The 18,998-nt window shown below is 41.2% G+C and overlaps 1 pseudogene; it reads left to right on the top strand.

Annotated features, from left to right (window-relative positions):
* The window catches only part of LOC136454186 (subtilisin-like protease SBT5.4), a 61,540-nt pseudogene that overhangs the window by 24,256 nt on the left and 18,286 nt on the right, over positions 1-18,998 (top strand).

Here is an 18,998-nt window from a genome sequence, read left to right as displayed (position 1 = left end):
TGTTAAGTAGGATGACTTTTCATTTTGTTTCGAACTCCTTCTACTGGCACAATGGTTAAGACCCCTCAACTTAGCCCCTGATACCCGTGTTCGAGTCCCAGGCGACCCAAATTTTTTGTTCTATTTTATAAATTATTAATTTACTTCGGAAAATAGCTCATCACTGCCAGTTTTGATTGTAAACCGACAGTGATGTGGTACATCACTATCGGGTCATTCCCCAAACCGACAGTGATGGGGTACATCACTGTCGGGTCATTCCCCAAACCGATAGTGATGTGGTGTAGCAGTTAGGTGTCAAGTAGGATAACTTTTCATTTTGTTTCAAACTCCTCCTACTGGCGCAACGGTTAAGACCCCTCAACTTAGCCCCCGAGACCCGTGTTCGAGTCCTAGGCGGTCCAAATTTTTTTGTTCTATTTTATAATTTATTAAGTGACCTAAAGGTCAAAAGGAAAAAGTAAATAACCCTTGGCACACATTCTATACTAACACAGCGGTTAAGTCTCTCAACTCTGCAGCACGAGACCCGAGCTCGAACCCATGGGCTAGCACAATTTTTTTAATTTTCTATATATCACTGCCGGTTTTTAGAATAAACCGATAGTGATAACTAGTATCACCGTTGGTTTATTCTCATCAATGCTGGTTTTTTGAAATCAACAGTGATGTTTATATATATTAAAATTTTTCTTTTATATACTGAATAAATAGAAGCATATGTATTCCTATGTCGAAATGGCTTGAAATTTTTTTGGCAAGCTTGTACACCCAAATTAAGACCCCACACAGGATCTTAGGTTTTTCTGATCATTTTATTATTATTATATTTTTCTGTGTGCTGAATGAGAAAAAGAGGGTAAATTTCATCTTGGACCCAATAGATTTTGTCATCCACCTCCACAAAATTCTTATCCCTAGGGCAGATTAGAGCTTGTGTAAAAGTTTGACACTATTCTGGATCTTTTCATGGGTAGACTGAGTTCAACCTATAATTAAACGGTGTCGTCGTGCGGAAATTCAATTAAACCTCAAAAGGTAGCAAACCATCTCCGAAAAATCCCAACCTTGGTGTTTCCTTCACTTATGGCATGTGTAAGCCTAAGAAAAAGTTGAGACGAATACGACACCAGAATGCCTATGAACCACAGAAACCTTGATAACATATGTGTATAGTCATGGTTCGATGAAAAGACACATGTACCTATGTGAAGCATGTATACTCCGCCTATATCGAAATGGCTTGAAATTTTTTAGCAAGCATGTACACCCAAATTAAGACCCACACAGGATCTGAGGTTTTTCTGATCAGTTTTTTTATTTATTATATTTTTCTCTATGCCGAATGAGACAAAATAGGGTGAATTTCATCTTGGACCTAATAGATTTTGTCATCCACCTCCACAAAATTCTTATCCCTAGGACACATTAGAGCCTATGTAAAAGTTTAGCACCATTCTGAATCTTTTCATGTGTAGACTTAGTTAAACCTATAATTAAACGGTGTCATCGCACGGAAATTCAATTAAACCTCAGAAAGTAGCAAACCATCTCCGGAAAATCCCAAACTAGGTGTTTCCTTCACACGTGGCACATGGAAGCCTAAGAAAAAGTTTGAGACGAATACAACACCAGAATGTATATTTTTAGTTGCCCAACAAATGCTACACGAATTACATGCATGACAATAGTTAAACACACAAAGCCGTACAAATTAAAATAGAACCCAATTAAACTATGACCTTGAAAACAACCTAATAAACATTAATTACTATTGGAATCACTGCCGGGTTCGATCGGGCCACACACACTAACATGCCTCTGTAGCCATATAAGGTAATTGATGTCACAGATTATGTATCCGCTTGTATCGATGAAGTCCAATGCCCGTATGAGTGCACTCTCTCTTGCCTCATAATACCGAAAGAATGGTCAGCCATAGATGTAACCTACTGAATGACCACTGCCCCTGTTAATAATCCTTATGCTGTACTAGTGTCCTTCTATAGTGAGCTGGCCGAGGTTACCATTACAGAAGTCCCAATTGTACCCGAGTTGCTCCGTAGCTTGGTCTAGAACGGCCCACAAGCCACATGCAGTATAGGTAAGGTTCTAGAGCGCAATCTGCATGCGGAGAAAAAGAAAAAAATTAGAGAATGTTATTACAATAATAAACAACAAATAACCACGACTCAGGTATAAGTGACTATTTTACCACATCCGTACGGTTGTAGCTCGCAAACCATTCGCTTGCTTGCGGGACAGGGATATCACCAGCATTCAAAGTAAGTGCTTTAAAGTGTGAGAAATCAGGCACATCATAGCAAATATGTCAAAGTACCTCTAAACAGATGTGCACAGCACTAAATTGGGCGCTGATCATGTCCAGGCTCTGTCTTCCCGTCTCGTGGATATGGTTCCGATGATTTGCACCCCTCAAAGGGATGGAAAAACTGAGTTCACACGTGCATAGCCGATCACTTGCATTAGATGTCGTGTTCTCAACGATGTCCGAGATAAAGAACCAGGTAAGTGCTGTTCGCAGCCAATCTATTTGGGATATAGTCTGTGACATATATGTATGCAACAATGATATTAAACTAATTACACTTATTTGTTAGCATAAAAAACAAAAGATGTTGGAAAATATTTCATACAATAGCTGGAATAGGAAACCGTGGAATGGCCACATTAGGAGCGAATGGCTCATCGCTAGGGTGGAAACCTGGTTCTTGTGGTGGGGGAGGTCCGTTGTTCATAACACCTGATCGATAAAATGCCAAAAAATATGAACATAAAATATATGCACAAAAAATTCTTCCAAGTAAAATGTGGCAACATAATTAAATATAGATCGAATGCAAGGAATAAGAATATATTAAATGTAGAATGTAAAGAAACATGAATATAAATATAGATCAAATTAATATAGATAGAATATTGGAGAAAACAACATATCAATACCATTGAAAAATGCAGGAGCCATGACCAAATCACGTAGAGAGAGTGAATTTCTTGAGAAGTGAGAGTGAAACGTGAGAAATGAGACTGTGAGAGTTTGTGGGTGGGTGGGATCGATGTATGTGGCTGGCGGTTTGTTTAATTTAGGGGGACATGGACATCACTGCCGGTTTTTAAGTAGAACCGACAGTGAAAGTTAATATCACTACTGGTTTGTAAGTAGAACCGATAATGAAGGTGCATATATGTAAAGGATATATTTATTTAGATAGTACAGTGTGAAAGTTTTAACAACAATGATATATTTATTTAGACAGTAATGAAATACATCAAAAAATAACAAAAATATTAGAAATAAATTACATATACGATAACAAAGACCTTACACTAAAATTCCATATATGATAACAAAGACCTATTTGCATATAGGTCAATGTTACAATCAATGTGTATCAACACATTATAATGTAACCACCTCAGTAGCATTCTTCTAGCACGAACTAGAGGCAAACAGTAGCACCGAGGTGGTCTACGAGCTATACCGGTTGGAGATGACAAGGTGGCATCGATGAATCTGCCTTGTCTGTACATGGCCTTTTTCTAGATGCGCATTGCATCGAATGGCTCTGTGAACCTTGTGGCATCTCCAATCTTTGGCGTTGCTCTATCTTCAGTAGCATTCTTCTAGTACCTCTTGTGTGCACCATTTTGGTGGACTACGATGCTTAACGATATCTGTGGTTTGTTGTGAGAGGAAAACATTGTATCATGGCTGATAAGGCCTGGCTAAAACCAACATGCATGGAGAGGCTAGCTCCTGGCCGAGGGCCATTTTATAGGGTCTAGCAGTCTGGTACATTTTTATTTCTGAACTAAAGTTGTCGGGGTAGGTGGGAGCAGTGTTCCAACTGTTGTGGTCAGTGGGAGCACTGTTGGCATGTGAGGAGCATCTACACATCACTGTCAGTTTTAGTTTAAAAACCGACAGTGAATGGAGCCTTCTATGTCGGTTCGAGCAACCGATTGTGAAGAACCAAAACCGGAAGTGAAGGGCCCTGCCGCCATCGTAGCCAGTTAGGTGTTAAGTTAGGTGTTAAGTATGATAACTTTTCATTTTGTTTCGAACTCCTCCTACTGGTGCAATGGTTAAGACCCCTCAACTTAGCCCCCGAGACCCGTGTTCGAGTCCCAGGCGGCCCAAATTTTTTTGATCTATTTTATAAATTATTAATTTACTTCGGGAAATAGCTCATCACTGCCGGTTTTGATTGTAAACCGACAGTGATGGGGTACATCACTGCCAGGTCATTCCCCAAACCGGTAGTGATGGGGTGTAGCAGTTAGGTGTTAAGTAGGATAACCTTTTGTTTTATTTCAAACTCCTCCTACTGGCACAACGGTTAAGACCCCTCAACTTAGCCCCCGAGACCTGTGTTCGAGTCCTAGGCAGCAAAAATGTTTTGGTCTATTTTATAAATTATTAATTTACTTCAAGAAATAGCTCATCACTACTGGTTTTGATTGTAAACCGACAGTGATGGGGGTATATCACTGCCGGGTCATTCTCCAAACCGGCAGTGAAGTGGTGTAGTAGTTAGGTGTTAAGTAGGATAACTTTTAGTTTTCTTACAAACTCCTCCTACTGGCGCAATGGTTAAGACCCCTTAACTTAGCCCCAGAGACCCGTGTTCAAGTCCCAGGCGGCCCAAATTTTTTTGTTCTATTTTATAATTTATTAAATGAATTTTCTCTGTGCACCTTCTTTCTCAATGGCCTTCTTAGCGTTCCTCTTCATCTCGGCCTAATCTGGAGACTAGAACAGTACATGCATCAAGTAAATGGATCACTCAACAGTCAACACACAAGCCACAGGCATTCCCATTCACATCTCTAGGAGCACATACATCAATGATCAATGAAGGTTGGAGGAGGAATGGAGCTACTACACCTTTTCTCAATGCCGACTATGGGCAGGGCTCCTTCGAGTATTCGAGCAGGGAGTACAAACTGGTTGGGGACCAGTGGCACTGAGGAGCTGTGGATCCCTCACTACTAGTAGTAGCTCAAAAGAGAATGGCCGCTCCAATGTCCTTCTATCGGAAGTCTAGACATATATATTTATATTTATATTTATATTTATATTTAGCTGGTGTTTAAATTCAGAGAGTAAAGTTTAGAAATGTTATGTCCGGTGTCTAATCGAGTGTTTGAATAGTATTAAGGTCAGTCTCAATGATAGTTTTAAATAACTTTCATTCTCATTAATTGCTATGATACGTCGGCATGTTTGCTGAGTTGGCAGAGTATTAATGAGGAGGAGAGAGGGGATGAGAGTTTCATCAGGATCAAACATCCTTCATGGTTATGTGCATAATGATTACATAGTTAACAATAATCTAACTATCTTTAGGTGCATCAACAATGAGGGCCTCATTGTGATCAAGCCATACGTAAGCAGGTTTGTCACCCTCTTGAATGATAGGTAGGGGTACGTTCGCCCCGAATGGAGGCATTTCCTGATAGCTCCTGTAGTCTTCTTCATCCGTCACTCCATCGACACCGATAATCTTCCTTTTCCCTTTTAGGACTACTTTTAGCCTTCCTTTTGTCTTGGTGTCCCTTGCATAGAAGACTTGCATAACATCTCTTGCAAGGATGAAGGGGTCGTCTCTATATGCGGTCTTAGTGAGATCAACGGTAGTGAACCCTTTGCTGTTAGTGTTGATTTCCTCGAGCCAGACCCACTGGTAGCGAAAAAGAGTTGCCTTCAACAGACCAGAGGCTAGCTCCCATATCTCCTCTATGAAACCATAGTATGTTGCCTGCACGTTGCCATTTTCATCGTGAGCATCAAAACAAACACCACAATTTTGGTATGTGCTCTTTCCATCTTGCTTTTTTGTATAAAATGTGAATCCATTGATCTCATACCCTTGGTACTTAAGATATGTACTCAAAGGTCCCTTGGCTAAGGCATCCAGTTGATTACCCAACTTTATTCCAAGCAAGCGACGTCGCAACCAGTTGACAAATTCCTCCTTATGTTTTTTATCCAGCCAAGCCTGTGACTTGCTCGGACACAGAGTTTGCAGTAATTGCCTATGCTCGTCAATGTATGGCATCACACCCTCAGCTTGCTAGACAACAGCGAACTGTGCCTATTTGAAAGAAACAGGGTCGTCTACTGTAATAGATTTCTCCCCAATCATTCCTTTGCCACGTAGTCTTCCCTCATGATGAGATTCTAGGACTCCAACCCATTTGATGTCCAGATAATATGTGCAGAACTCAATGGCCTCCTCCGTTGACCATCCTTCAACCATGCCCCCTTCTGGCCTGAATCTATTCCTAACATACCTCCTAAAAACTTTCATCAATCTTTTGAAAGAGAACATCTGATGCAGGGACATTGGGCCAAGGGCTCTAATTTGGTCAACAAGATGAATGAGCAGATGCAATGAGATATCAAAGTAAGTCGGTAGGAAATGCATCTCAAGCCTAACGAGAGTTTTGGCTATGTCCCATTGCAGCTGCTCTAGCATGGACACATCAATGACCTTTTTTGAGATCGCGTTGAAGAACGAGCAAAGCTTTATGATTGGGGCGCGAACCTTTGGGGGGAGGATACCACGCAGAGCAACAGGGAGCAACTAAGTCATAATGACATGACAGTCATGGTCCTTCATAGGGCCATAGTTGAACTTGAGTTCTCTCATGTTCACTAGCCTCTTCGGGTTTGCATAGTAGCCTATCGGGACTTTGAGTTCATTGAAGAAAGAAATAAGCCCATGCTTTTCTTCCTTCTTTAATGTCTATGACGCAACCGAAAGTTCGAACTGACCATTCTCTAGCTCCACGGGATGCAGCTCCTTCCTGATTCCCAAGTGTTGCATGTCTAGGCAAGTGGCTAGTGAATGATTCGATGTCCCCCCGGTGTCCATCAAGGTGTTAAGAGTGTTAGCGCACACGTTTTTAGTGATGTGCATGGGATCAAGACAGTGGCGTACACTCAGAAATGGCCAGTAAGGTAGTTTCTAGAAAACCAATTTTTTCTTCCAAACGCTCCCATCAGGCGCTGCTACTGCATTGTCCCCCTTCCCAAGGACAACCTCCAGTTTGTTGAGTTCTCGAAGTATCGTAGGCCCGTCTTGATATTTTGGAGCTAAGCATTTCTCAATAGTACCATTAAAATCTTTTCTGTTCCTGTGGCAAGGGTGATCCTTAGGTAGGAACCTACGGTGTCCCTTATAAACTATCTTTGAGTTATTTGGTAGATTTACCGCATCGGTGTTGTCCAAGCACTCGACACATCCATTATAGCCTTTTGTCTTCTCACCGGACAACGAACCTCGACCTGGCAGGTCGGTGATTGTAGCGATAAGTACTCCCTTGATCATGACATGTTCCTTTTTGTACTCGTCTCAAACATCTGGCACACCCTTTTCAAACATCTCCACTAGTTCATCGATCACTGGTTCCAGAAATACATCGATGTCATTCCTAGGTTGTCTTGGCCCTTGGATCAGTAGTGGCATCTGGATGTACGACCGCTTCATATAGACCCAAGGTGGAAGGTTGTATATATAGAGCGTCACTTACTAGGTGCTATGATTGCTTCTAACCTGGTCGAAAGGATTCATCCCATCTGTGCTCAAAACAAACCAAAGGTGCCTTACCTCTCCACCGATGTCCTTATAGAACATAGTATTGATAGTCCTCCAGTCATGCCCATTGGTGGGGTGCCTTATCATTGTATCTTTCTTACGCTCTTTGCCATGCCAGCGCAATAGCTTGGCTGACTTTGGACATGTAAACAGCCTATGCATCTAGGGAGCTATAGGGAAATACCAAACGACCTTTACGGGACCTCCTCTGGTCTTAGTACCCTCATCTGACGACCCTTCCTTGTACCATGGAGCTTCACACTTGGGGCACTTGTCCAAGTCTTTGTATTTTTTCTCCATGGTACAATATGCAATCATTGGAACATGCGTGGATTTTTTCAACCTCGAGGGTGATGGGGCAGATCATTTGCTTGGCCAAGTATGTCTTTTCTGGCAACTCATTTTTTCTGGGAGCATTTTCCTTATTATACCTAACAACTGATCGAAGCCTTTATCGCTCAATCTGTTTATCGATTTGAACTCTAACAGCATGATGTCGGCTTCCAGTTTGCTCATTGGACAATTCCTATAAAATGGTGTTTTGCCATCTTATCTCATTTTCTCTAGCTTTCTCAGTTGTCTTTCACTAAGACATCCGGTCTCTACATTACGTAGTAGGTGAGAAATGTCATCGTTCTCCTCGATGTCATCAGCTAGCATGTTCCTAAACACATTATTAACTGTGGCCATAGGTTTCGTATTGACACTGGGTTCCTCATCAACATCGTGGATGGCTACATTAGGCATGTCCACATCATCATCATTTTCCTATAGAACATTCACACCAACCTCACCATGCATAGTCCATATCGTATAGTTTGGCATGAACCCCCTAGTAATCAAGTGCGATCGTATAGACTCAATTCAATGAAAGTTCCTATGATTCTTGCAATATTTGCATGGGCAGAAGATAGGGTTCCCATTCCCAGCATGGGCTTTGGCATTGGTGATAAACTGGCTGACACCATGCATGTACCGCTTGTCCGTTCAGGACAGATGCATCCACTCTCGATCCATCTCTGCACAAAAAAATACTGAGACAGTAATTACAAAGAATTAATAAGAAATCGAGCTTCATGAACAACAATTGTAGCTCAAAAGTTCCATTTTTAGAAAACATTATTGTACACTAATTATTAGAAAATTGAAATTGGTAGCCCCAGCCCTGTAAATTGAAAATCATAGTAAAAAACAATTATTGCGCAATAATGAAGAACATCTATTCTACTCTACTTCTAAGAACTAATTATAGCATCACATACTAACAATGATGATCTTGACCACCATGGAATAATTAGCTAGGAATTTAAATGTGTTCATAGACACCAACCGTTTGGATGATGGATTCACCACAATTTGAGCCTTGCACAAATGTCCAATTGGAAAAGTTCTCTCTAGAATGGAGAAAGAACTAGAATGAGAATCAAGCAATGTAGCCATCAAAATGAAGCTAATTAAGCAACAAAATCAAAGGAGTTGATGTTTGTTACTAACCTTAAAGCAAAAAGATCAAGCCATTCTTCAAAATCCAAGCACTAGCTTCATGGTGAAGAGCAGCCGCAACAATGGAGGGAAGGGTCCAAACGTGCGCCTCTATTCTCGGGATGGAAGAGAGGAGGAAGGAGAGGATGGCTGTAGCCTTTTTGTGTTGTAGACTTATCACCGTCGGTTCTTGGCTAGAACCAATAGTGATATAGCCCAATCACTGTCGGCTCTTGGCTTAAACCGGCAGTGATGAGTGGACACCAAAACACTACCGGTTCAAGCCACAAACTGGCAGTGATGTGGTCCTTCACTGCCGATTTTAGCCTAGCCCCAATCATTTTTTCATTTTCAAGCTCATAACCGGTAGTGAAGGTACATCACTACTGGTTCTCACAAATCCGGCAGTGATGATACCGGCAGTGATGTGCAAATCTAGCGTAGTGACTTCTAATAAGCTATAATCAACTAACTGAACTGAACAAACAACTAATAAGCACATGCATGCCTAGAGTTTATTCAGCACAAAATACTAGTAAGCTTGAAATATTAGTAAGCTAGAAATTTCTTATTTGTTTCAGCATATTTGTTCAGCTACTTTATCAAATGAATAAGACTATTTGTTCTTATTCATCCGTGTGATACATGTGCCTAGGTCATCATGTACTTATAATCTTTGAATTTGTGAACTTGGACACATAGAAATGTAAGTCCCTAGTTATATATTTGTGAATCCCTTCATACTTCTAATAACGTGGAATCCCATTTTTATTTGAACATCCTATGTTAACTGTTCCTTTGTGAAAAAAATCAACTGAGTACTTTAGTTTAATTTGCATGTGCTAATGTGGATACTCTGAATCCTGTTGACTTTGCATTGCCCAACTCTTATATTGGTTATTTTATACACTTTGTGTGGCTACCGTAGCAAGAGAACTTCTCTCTTCTATGGCATTGACGAGGGTGGAATCAGAGCAACATCCTATTCTTTCCATGAGATAGATGAGCAAGAAAACGATCGAGCTATTGATGGACTGCATGATCATGTCAGCATTCTCAGGTTACATTTTAGTTTAGCGCTGTCAAGTTTAATAAAGTTAGATAGAATGCTCTAGTGTAATAAATTTTGGTGCACATATATGTTCCCTAGTAACTATCGATATGCCATGTTCTATGAAGAATCACAACATGCGACAACTGTTCCCTGTAGCTATACATTGTTGGATAGATCACTCGCTCCTTTCTTAGACAAACACCCTTGTTTCTTGTTTCTTTCATAGGCCTAGTTATCCGTCTAGGTGTCTCTCTCATTTACATAATTGCAATCACCAATAATGTAAATTGCAACTATTGGGGACCACAATTTATAGTTCCGAGCATATGCAATATGCTGCCTGTAAGGACTATTATGTTGTTAATGGCATTCCGTTTAACCTATTTCAGTGTCTCTATCATGGAAATTTGCTAACATAGTATTATGAAAATTAATAACACACTACACTGCTGTGTACAAGAAAACTGAAATGGTGTTTCAGTGTCAACTCCATCATATTTGACTCTTCTTCTTAATTGAAACCACAACTAACTCACAAGCTGACAAAAAAAATAGTGAACATGTACAGTATAGTTGCATTAGCAGCAAGTACAAATTGCACCATGCCAAATGTGCAATTTCCATATTTGTGTTTTGTAATTTATTTACAATAGGAATATAGCAAATGCATAATAGATATATTTGTAATTTTAGTTGAGGATTAGTTGAGGATTACTGAGTGGTGTGGCTACACAATTACTTTTAGAAACTAGTCCAGAAAATTCAATGTGTGTGTGTGATTTCTGCTAGCTACATGCGTGTGTGATCTCATGCTCTATGTTTTGCACTATGCACTATGTGTTTCTAGCCTTTTAGACCACATCACAACCCCCCAAGTGCTGGATCTGCTCCTTGTGCACAGTAAGCAACCAGGGCCACGTCCTGCCGTTCGAGCAAGCACAAGCAGCAGTCTATCTTTGCCATCCTGAGTTTGTTTATAGCTCCCATGATTACAGATTTCATGGATCTAGGTTCTCCTAGTCTTTCATCTCAGCTGCTAATTTGTTCATTGTTGCTTCTTCAGAGTAATTGTTTACCAGAGAAATTGATTCAAAAGATTGGTGTACTAACCTTGGCTGATGAGGTATGAATCAGACTTGTAGTGCTTGTTCTTCAAATTTTCTTTGCAATATGTTTTCTGCCCTTGTCCCCTGCTCTGCGTGAGTAGAGCAGAGCTTTTCCCACGCAGAGCAGATCTATTTTGTTTGCTTTACTTCTTTCACAAGTCTTATCTGTTTTATTCCTATGGATTTTCTGTTGTTGGGCTGTTTTTCTAGGCTGCTGCATGTTTCATGGGCCACTTTCTCATTTTAGTTATTGGGCTTTACTATTTTAGTCTTCAGTTGCACAGAAATTACAACAGATCTGCTCTGCGTGGGTCTTCTTTTAAAATCAAGTGTTTTACAGGCAGCCAACAACCGTGTGCTAGCTTGTGCTAAAACACACAGTTTTTGCTCTGTTGGAAATCATGTGTTCTGCAGGCAGCCAACAACCATGTACTAGCTTGTGCTAAAACACATGATTTTTTCTCTATTACAAATCGTGTGTTTTGCAGCCAGAAAATAACCATGTGCTAGTTTTTGCTAAAACGCACGGTTGTACACTGACTGACTCTACTACTATGATTTGCACTTGCATTCTGTCTAGCGATATGTTTGGCTACATCAATGCAACGACAGAGGCGAGGTTTGGCGTCACACCTGCGCCCAAGATGGCAGGATTCTCTTACCGAGGGCCAAACGCCATAACTCCTTAGATCCTCAAGGTCAGCCCGCCGGCCATCGCGTACTAGACTACTAGTGTTGATTTCATTCAGCTCCAACCGATATATATATCCCAGCTGATCGTCCAGTGCTATGCTGGTCGTGCATGCAGCCGGACATCACCGCACCGGGCGTCAATGTGATCGCCGCGTACAGCGGCGTGGCCTCACCGACGGGGCAGTCGTTCGATGGCCGGCGCGTCCCCTACAACTCACTGTCCCGGCACCTCCATGTCGTCCGCCCACGTCTCCGGCATCGTCGGCATGCTCAAGACGAAGCACCCCTCTTGGAGCCCCGCCATGATCAAGTCAGCAATCATGACCACCGGTGAGCTACTACCACTAGTGGAGAAATGGGCTGTACTCCTGGTTCTCAACCGCCTTCAGTCCCGGTTTTGGAACCGGGAGTACGAAATCGGGACTAAAGGTCCCCTCCTTTAGTCCTAGTTTCGCGCCTGGGACTAAAGGTGCACCTTTAGTCCCAGTTGGTAAGACCAACCGGGACTAAAGGGCCTCCCGGCCTGGCCACGTGGGACGGCCCTTTAGTCCCGGTTGGTATTACCAACCGGGACTAAAGGTTTCCTTTTTTTCTTTTTTTTGTTTCTATTTTCAATTGATGATTCGTTTTGGTTTTTGAATAGGTTTTCGAATACGCATTCTACGCTGCTAATAATATATGTATTCTACATGTTTATAATGTTTGAACATTTTGTACAAACTAAAGTATGAAACTAACGTATATATTACATGCATATACATATATTGTATGTTATTTTATGTACATATAATATGTATGTATGTGTGTGTGTGTGTATATATATATATTACAAATAAAGGTTGCATTGTATATTCTATCATATCCTTGGGATAACAAAATCACTCCATCTAGTTTGGCTTCCATGTTTCATTGACGTCATTGTAGAACTCGCCGGCGGGGTTGAGGACCTGGTCATTAAGAAATCCTGCTATGGTCTCTTGAATTGCTTTCAGTTGGTCACATCGTATGACTTTTTCCTTCAACCATAGAGTCTTCAATAAAAGTTAAAGGAAAAGTATTAATATATATATATATATATATATATATATATATATATATATATATATGTTGGTCACTTGATTACTTATATATATGAGCAACAAAAGAAATTGTGAATATATGAATATATTTATATAACATACTTTGAGGATCTCTTCAGGAGTTCTTTTTGTGTACGCCCCGATAAACTCGCAAACATAGTATCCGCAGTAGTTGTTCCCCTGTTCTTGCCTCAGAACCCACTTTTACCAGAAAAAAGATCCAGTGAATTGAAAGCATGTATGATGTTAATTGAATTATATATATATATGTAGATAGTACTTACTTTGTGTGTGATTACATCCAGTGGCGCTTTGCAATGTTTCATGTGGTGATTCTCAATGAAACTTTTCCAAACACTGCGCCCAATAAAATAAAACATTAATTTGGTCTTTAATAATTGTTGCAGTTAAGAGATCAGAGTATATATAGTTGCTAGAGAGACCATATTACCCTTGGATAATATCTATCATGTCTTGGTACTCTGTTTGCTCTTTTCTTAACGAGTCTAAGATTCTCAACCGACTATTGGCCATATCGATGACCATCAATATCCAGTGATTGCTGCATATGTTTTTATACACAAATATGATCGACATTAACTAGAGTCAACATATATGTATATATATGGGAGATAGCTTAGCTAGTAAGCAAATAATTGAATAAATGTCCATATGATCGACATTAATTATTTAACATTCACTTGAAGTTATAGGGAAAGTCATGTAAGGCCTCATTTGTGTACCCAGTTGTATAGCCATGTACCTCCCTAGCCATGTACCACTTGTTTAGCAGGTACATTTGTGTACCCAGTTCATCTAAGGCCTCAGGGTTGTATAGACTCTTTCCACGTTCAAATTTCTTCCAAGGATCCACTTTCGGAGCAGATGGTCCTTCAGCGAGCACTTGGGCAAGGTCCAAACTAGTTTCCTCGTAAAACCGAGCCAGCTCCTCAAAATCGACGTCTAAGTCTAAGCTCGAACCATATTGATTACGAACGACAAGAGGGGGGACTAATTGTTGCGATTGTTGTCTGAGTTGTGCAACACCTTTCCCTGGTCTAGTCTTTTTCTGCGCCGCCTCAAATGACTTGGTGAGAGAGCGGTTGTAGTCTAATTTTGGCCGGGTCTTTTGAGATTCCTGCTTTTTTTGGTCCACCTTCTTTCTTAGAAGATCTGGAGGTAGGTAGAAGTATGATTTCTCTGGGTTCTCCCTCTCTTCTCGTTGCTTTTTTACTTTTTTGAAGAAACTGTCCACATCTTTTTTTACTGCAGCTTTTAATTCCTTTTCACTTTTCTCGAAAGATAGTTTTTGAGGAATAACTAGATTAGATGAGGCTTTCTTCTTTGCCAGCTGGTGGGACAACGACTTTGTTTGCGGGGCGGACCTCTTAGGAGCTGGATTCCTCTTAGTCATCAAGGGAGGCAGGGCAGCCGTTGGAGACCTCCTTGGAGGTGGCGGCGGTGGCGGCGTTGCCACCTGATTGCCTGGAGCACTATGATGATCTGGAGATTGAATAATTGGACTTAGGTTGGCGGAGGCCCTGCTGTGTGATTACAAAAAAGAATAATTAGGTATAAGAAATTGTTATTATTAATCATGCATGTCAATAGGAAGTTTGTGAAAAAAATGTTTCGTTCACTTTTGTCCGCACCTGTTGTCTGGCAGTTGAGGAAGCGGCGGTGGACTAGAGACCCCGAGAATAATGATGTAGCACTTGCGCCATAGTATGAATGTTTTCTCTGCTTCTCCTAGAGACTTCTCCCCATCACCTCCTGGAATGTCAAAAGGCAGGTCACTAAAACCTTTGTTAACTCTATCAACTGAGACGCTAACATATCTAGGTGGTATTATTGCCCCATGGATTCTTGGTGTCTTGGTAGGATCTGGAGGAGAAAAAACACTAAGAGCCACCATGATTGTGGCATTCTCTTTTGGAATATGTAGCTCATATGATGTAAACAGTGCAGTGATGTCATCCATGAGGAAACGTAGCATTGCGTCATCTTGATTTGGCAACTCTGTGGAAGCGCAACTGCTTTTCAACTGATCAAGGGGGCTAATATTAATGTTCATTCCTGGATCTGATGCCTGCCTCTAGGCACTCATTGCTATTTGCACTTGCTTTATGATTTCGTCCTGCATTCTAGCTTGCATGTCTTTTTCGTGCTCCTGTGCTTGAAGCAATGCCTCCCGTGACTCACGAACCAATTCCTCCAACCTGCTGATCCACGCTGCATCCTCATCCTTCCTTCTCTGTCGGCTTCTGTAGGTATCTCTGTCGTCAGAGAAGCCTCATGTTAGTTTTGTGCTGGCTTCCTGGTCTCTAGGTCCAGTCTTCCCCCATGAGCGAAAAACCAATTCTTCACGCGTTTGGACCAATTGAGTGATTCTGGTGTGATACCCTTGGCAAGAATGTCCACTTCCATTTTTTCCCACTTGGGAATGGCAGTCGCGTAGCCACCAGATCCCATGCCATGGTGGTATACCTTTTGTCGAGCATTCTCTTGGTTCCTTCTCACCCATTCCTCACCCTCTTCCGATGTCTTGTACCATACAAAATCATTCCAGTAGGGCCTCAACTTCGTGAGCGGGCCACTAGTATTGAAATTAGGTGTTATGTTCTTCTTGACGTATTTCGTGTATAGGGATTTCTTCCAAGTCTGAAATTGTGTGGCCATCTTCTTCATAGCCCAATTTAGAACAAGTTCCTTCAATTCATCATCGTTGATAGCATCATAATCATCCGCTTGCAACGTGAAATGTTGAAGAATATCATCCCAAATTAAATTCTTATCAAGATCAGAGACAAAACTAACATGAGGCTCATTGATCATTTGCTTCCATTCATGGGCACTGATCGGAAGTCTGTCCCTTACAAGGCACCCATAGTGTTGCACGAATTTCCTTGCATGCGGACCAAGTGGTTCGCCTGTCTCGATATTGAATTCCGATATTATGTAGCGCCCCTCCAATGGCTTTTTCGGGCCTCGAATTTTTTTGCTTTTCGCCGTTGTTGTCGTCGATCCAGAGGGCTACATATAATAGATGATAGATATTCAAATATATATATTTATAATATTCAAATATATATATATATACCTCGCCTGTATTTTCTTGCACAATATTTTCTTGGTTATCTTCAAGAGCCAGGTATTGACTCCCATCATCTACATCCTACTGGTCACCATCGGCAAATTGAGTGCCGGTGTTGATAATATTCATCATTTCTTCATCCATGTTGTCTCTCGGGGCAGCCATCTAGTTTTTACACCACCAGATATATCTATAAAAAATAAAAACTATATCTATAAAATGTACTCCTGCAAGACGTGCCACCTTAAGGATAGTAACATTTGTAAAAATCATTTCTATATCTATACTAGTGATAGAATCTAGCATAAGCCTTATTTAAGTGCCTAGCTTGTTTGAAGGGGAAATCTTAACTGACAAGGTTTAAAGGTTTCCAGAGCGTTTAACACTACTCTGCTTGTCGAGAAAGTTGCTAGTGTTGTGTCGTTGGCATTTTCATGGCCGTGGCCATGGTCATTGTGTTCTCGTCTTTTACTGCGCTAGGTAAGTAATTCACATGATATTTCCGCAAATTAACAGAAGAATAGGAGTGTACACACATAACAATCGATTATCATTTATATTTATATATATACTACGTTTGGGTACGGTGATTGACAGACTACTGCGACGATGTCGGGACATGTGAATAAATAACCATCCATACTAGTTGACCTTGCTTACGTGATCATCTCGGAGAGCATTTCTCCACCAGACGGCACCGTACTTGGCCACGGAAGAGCTCCGATTCTACGAGGAAGGGAACATGGTCTTCCACGATCGTTGCCGCTCTTCCTCATAGAATCAAAGCTCCTCCTTGACGTCCATTACTACTCGGCAGAGAACATGCTCGCCGATATGAACACGGTCCGCAAGTTCAACTAGTATGGATTTTCTACAATTTTCTAACTATTCGTCATAAGCTACCACACAAAAAGGAGGAAACGACGAGACACCGGGCGCACCCGTGCTCCATTGAGCTCGATGGCTCAGCGCAAAATCACATTACAAGATTACCGGCATGAGGGCTCGGCACATGCATCCATCCGATTATAAAAGGTTGGAGCAATTAATCCATCATAAATGGATTATATATGGTGGCGGCGGTGGCTCACATCCAAGGTGTCAAACGCGAGGTCCAGCTCCTGCAGCCAAAAAAACATGTTAGAGACTTAGATTTACTAAAAAAAATATGTTACAGAAGTATGCACCAAATTGATGAGCCAAATTGATACTAATGGAAATCAGCAGACTATTGTTTATAACAGCAAAATGTACAAAACAAATGCAAAAGCAAGCATCTCACTATATCTTCAAAAATGCTTCCATTGTCAATGCTGCTCTCATCAGCATAGAGATTTTGTCGCAAAAAGTTTCTACCACTCAGGTTCCAATCCAAACTTCAAAGATCATGCACAGATTCTAGATTCATACAGAAGCATCTTTTTTTATGACTTGTAGAAATTGCAAAAGCTCATGATATCAGCCATAACTCCTACCAGATCAAAGTTAGCTCCTACCTAGATTCTAGATTCATACAAAAGCTCATTTGCAACAAGTATGTACAAATGTATAAAATCATAATTCTAATAAACATGATCATCTAGTAGAGCATCTATAAGAACTAATTAACAATATCTTGAGCATCTATAATAACACATACACACTGCAAAGCAGGTTCACAAACACACTGCTAACCGTTGTCCTCCCTCTTGTGATGACAGAACAAGCCCCTTGGCCCTTGCCCCTTCTACACTTGAGCATGCTACCTCCTAGCAATAGCAACACACACAACTGTCATGCACAGCACTGATCATCTCGCCGCTGATCACTAATATCGATATGCATCTTCCCAACCTAGCCCGGCGATCTCCATCATTGTCGGAACACCAACTACAGCATCATCAAGGGAAGTGCAGAGGAAGAGGGAGACCAGGGCCAAACCTGGAGACATGCCGTAGCTGTGGCCTACTGTGGATCTTGGAGAAGACTGCTTGGGGGCGAGGTGGGCCGGGAACGAGGACGACGTGAGGCGTACGCTGGCCGGCCGGTGACAGCGTGCGCGCGTGAGGCGAGGCTAGGGTGGCCTAGGGGCGGCGGCGCTGCTGGATCGATCTGGTGGAGAAGATAAGGCTTGGCGGAGGCAGAGAGGTTTTATAAAGGGAGACATTTAGTCCCGGTTGCCGCTACGAACCGGGACTAAAGACCCTTTAGTCCCGGGTAATGATTAGAACCGGGACTAAAGGTCTGATCTTTAGTCCCGGGTGTAGCCACGGCCTGGGAGTAAAGGTCATTTTGGCGGGCTGCGAAAACACAGCCCACCTTTAGTCCCGGATGATGATTAGAACCAGGACTAAAGGTCTGATCTTTAGTCCCGGGTGTAGCCATGGCCCGGGAGTAAAGGTCATTTTGGCGGGCTACGAATACGCAGCCCACCTTTAGTCCCGGGTGTAGCCACGGCCCGGGAGTAAAGGGCATTTTAGACCCGGGAGTAAAGGTGGTCTGCAGTTGGCTTTCTCCGATTTTCATAAGTTTTTTTTCCTTTTTTATATATTTCTTTTATATAAAAATGCATAGAGTTATTAATTGCCTAATAAATAAAATATTACCAAAAAAATTATAAAAAAAATCCTGGACTTGGTTTTGCATTATTATACACAACAAAAAATTGTAACCTAAACTCTTTTGTTTTACTGTATGAATATTTGACATAATATAAATAATAATTACAATTTGCACCATGCAAAAATATACTACTTAATTAAAATCATTAAAACTATTGCTTTTCGATAGGAAATTAGTTTTCACATCTTATTAACGTTGATCATTTGGTTTTTCATCACACATTCTCCACGGGAAATCCACCGTCTAGCAGAAAATTCATTTAAA

This window comes from Miscanthus floridulus, chromosome 5 (assembly GCF_019320115.1).
Source record: "Miscanthus floridulus cultivar M001 chromosome 5, ASM1932011v1, whole genome shotgun sequence".
NCBI classification, from domain to species: domain Eukaryota; kingdom Viridiplantae; phylum Streptophyta; class Magnoliopsida; order Poales; family Poaceae; genus Miscanthus; species Miscanthus floridulus.
This window is presented reverse-complemented; position numbering and strand designations above follow the sequence as displayed.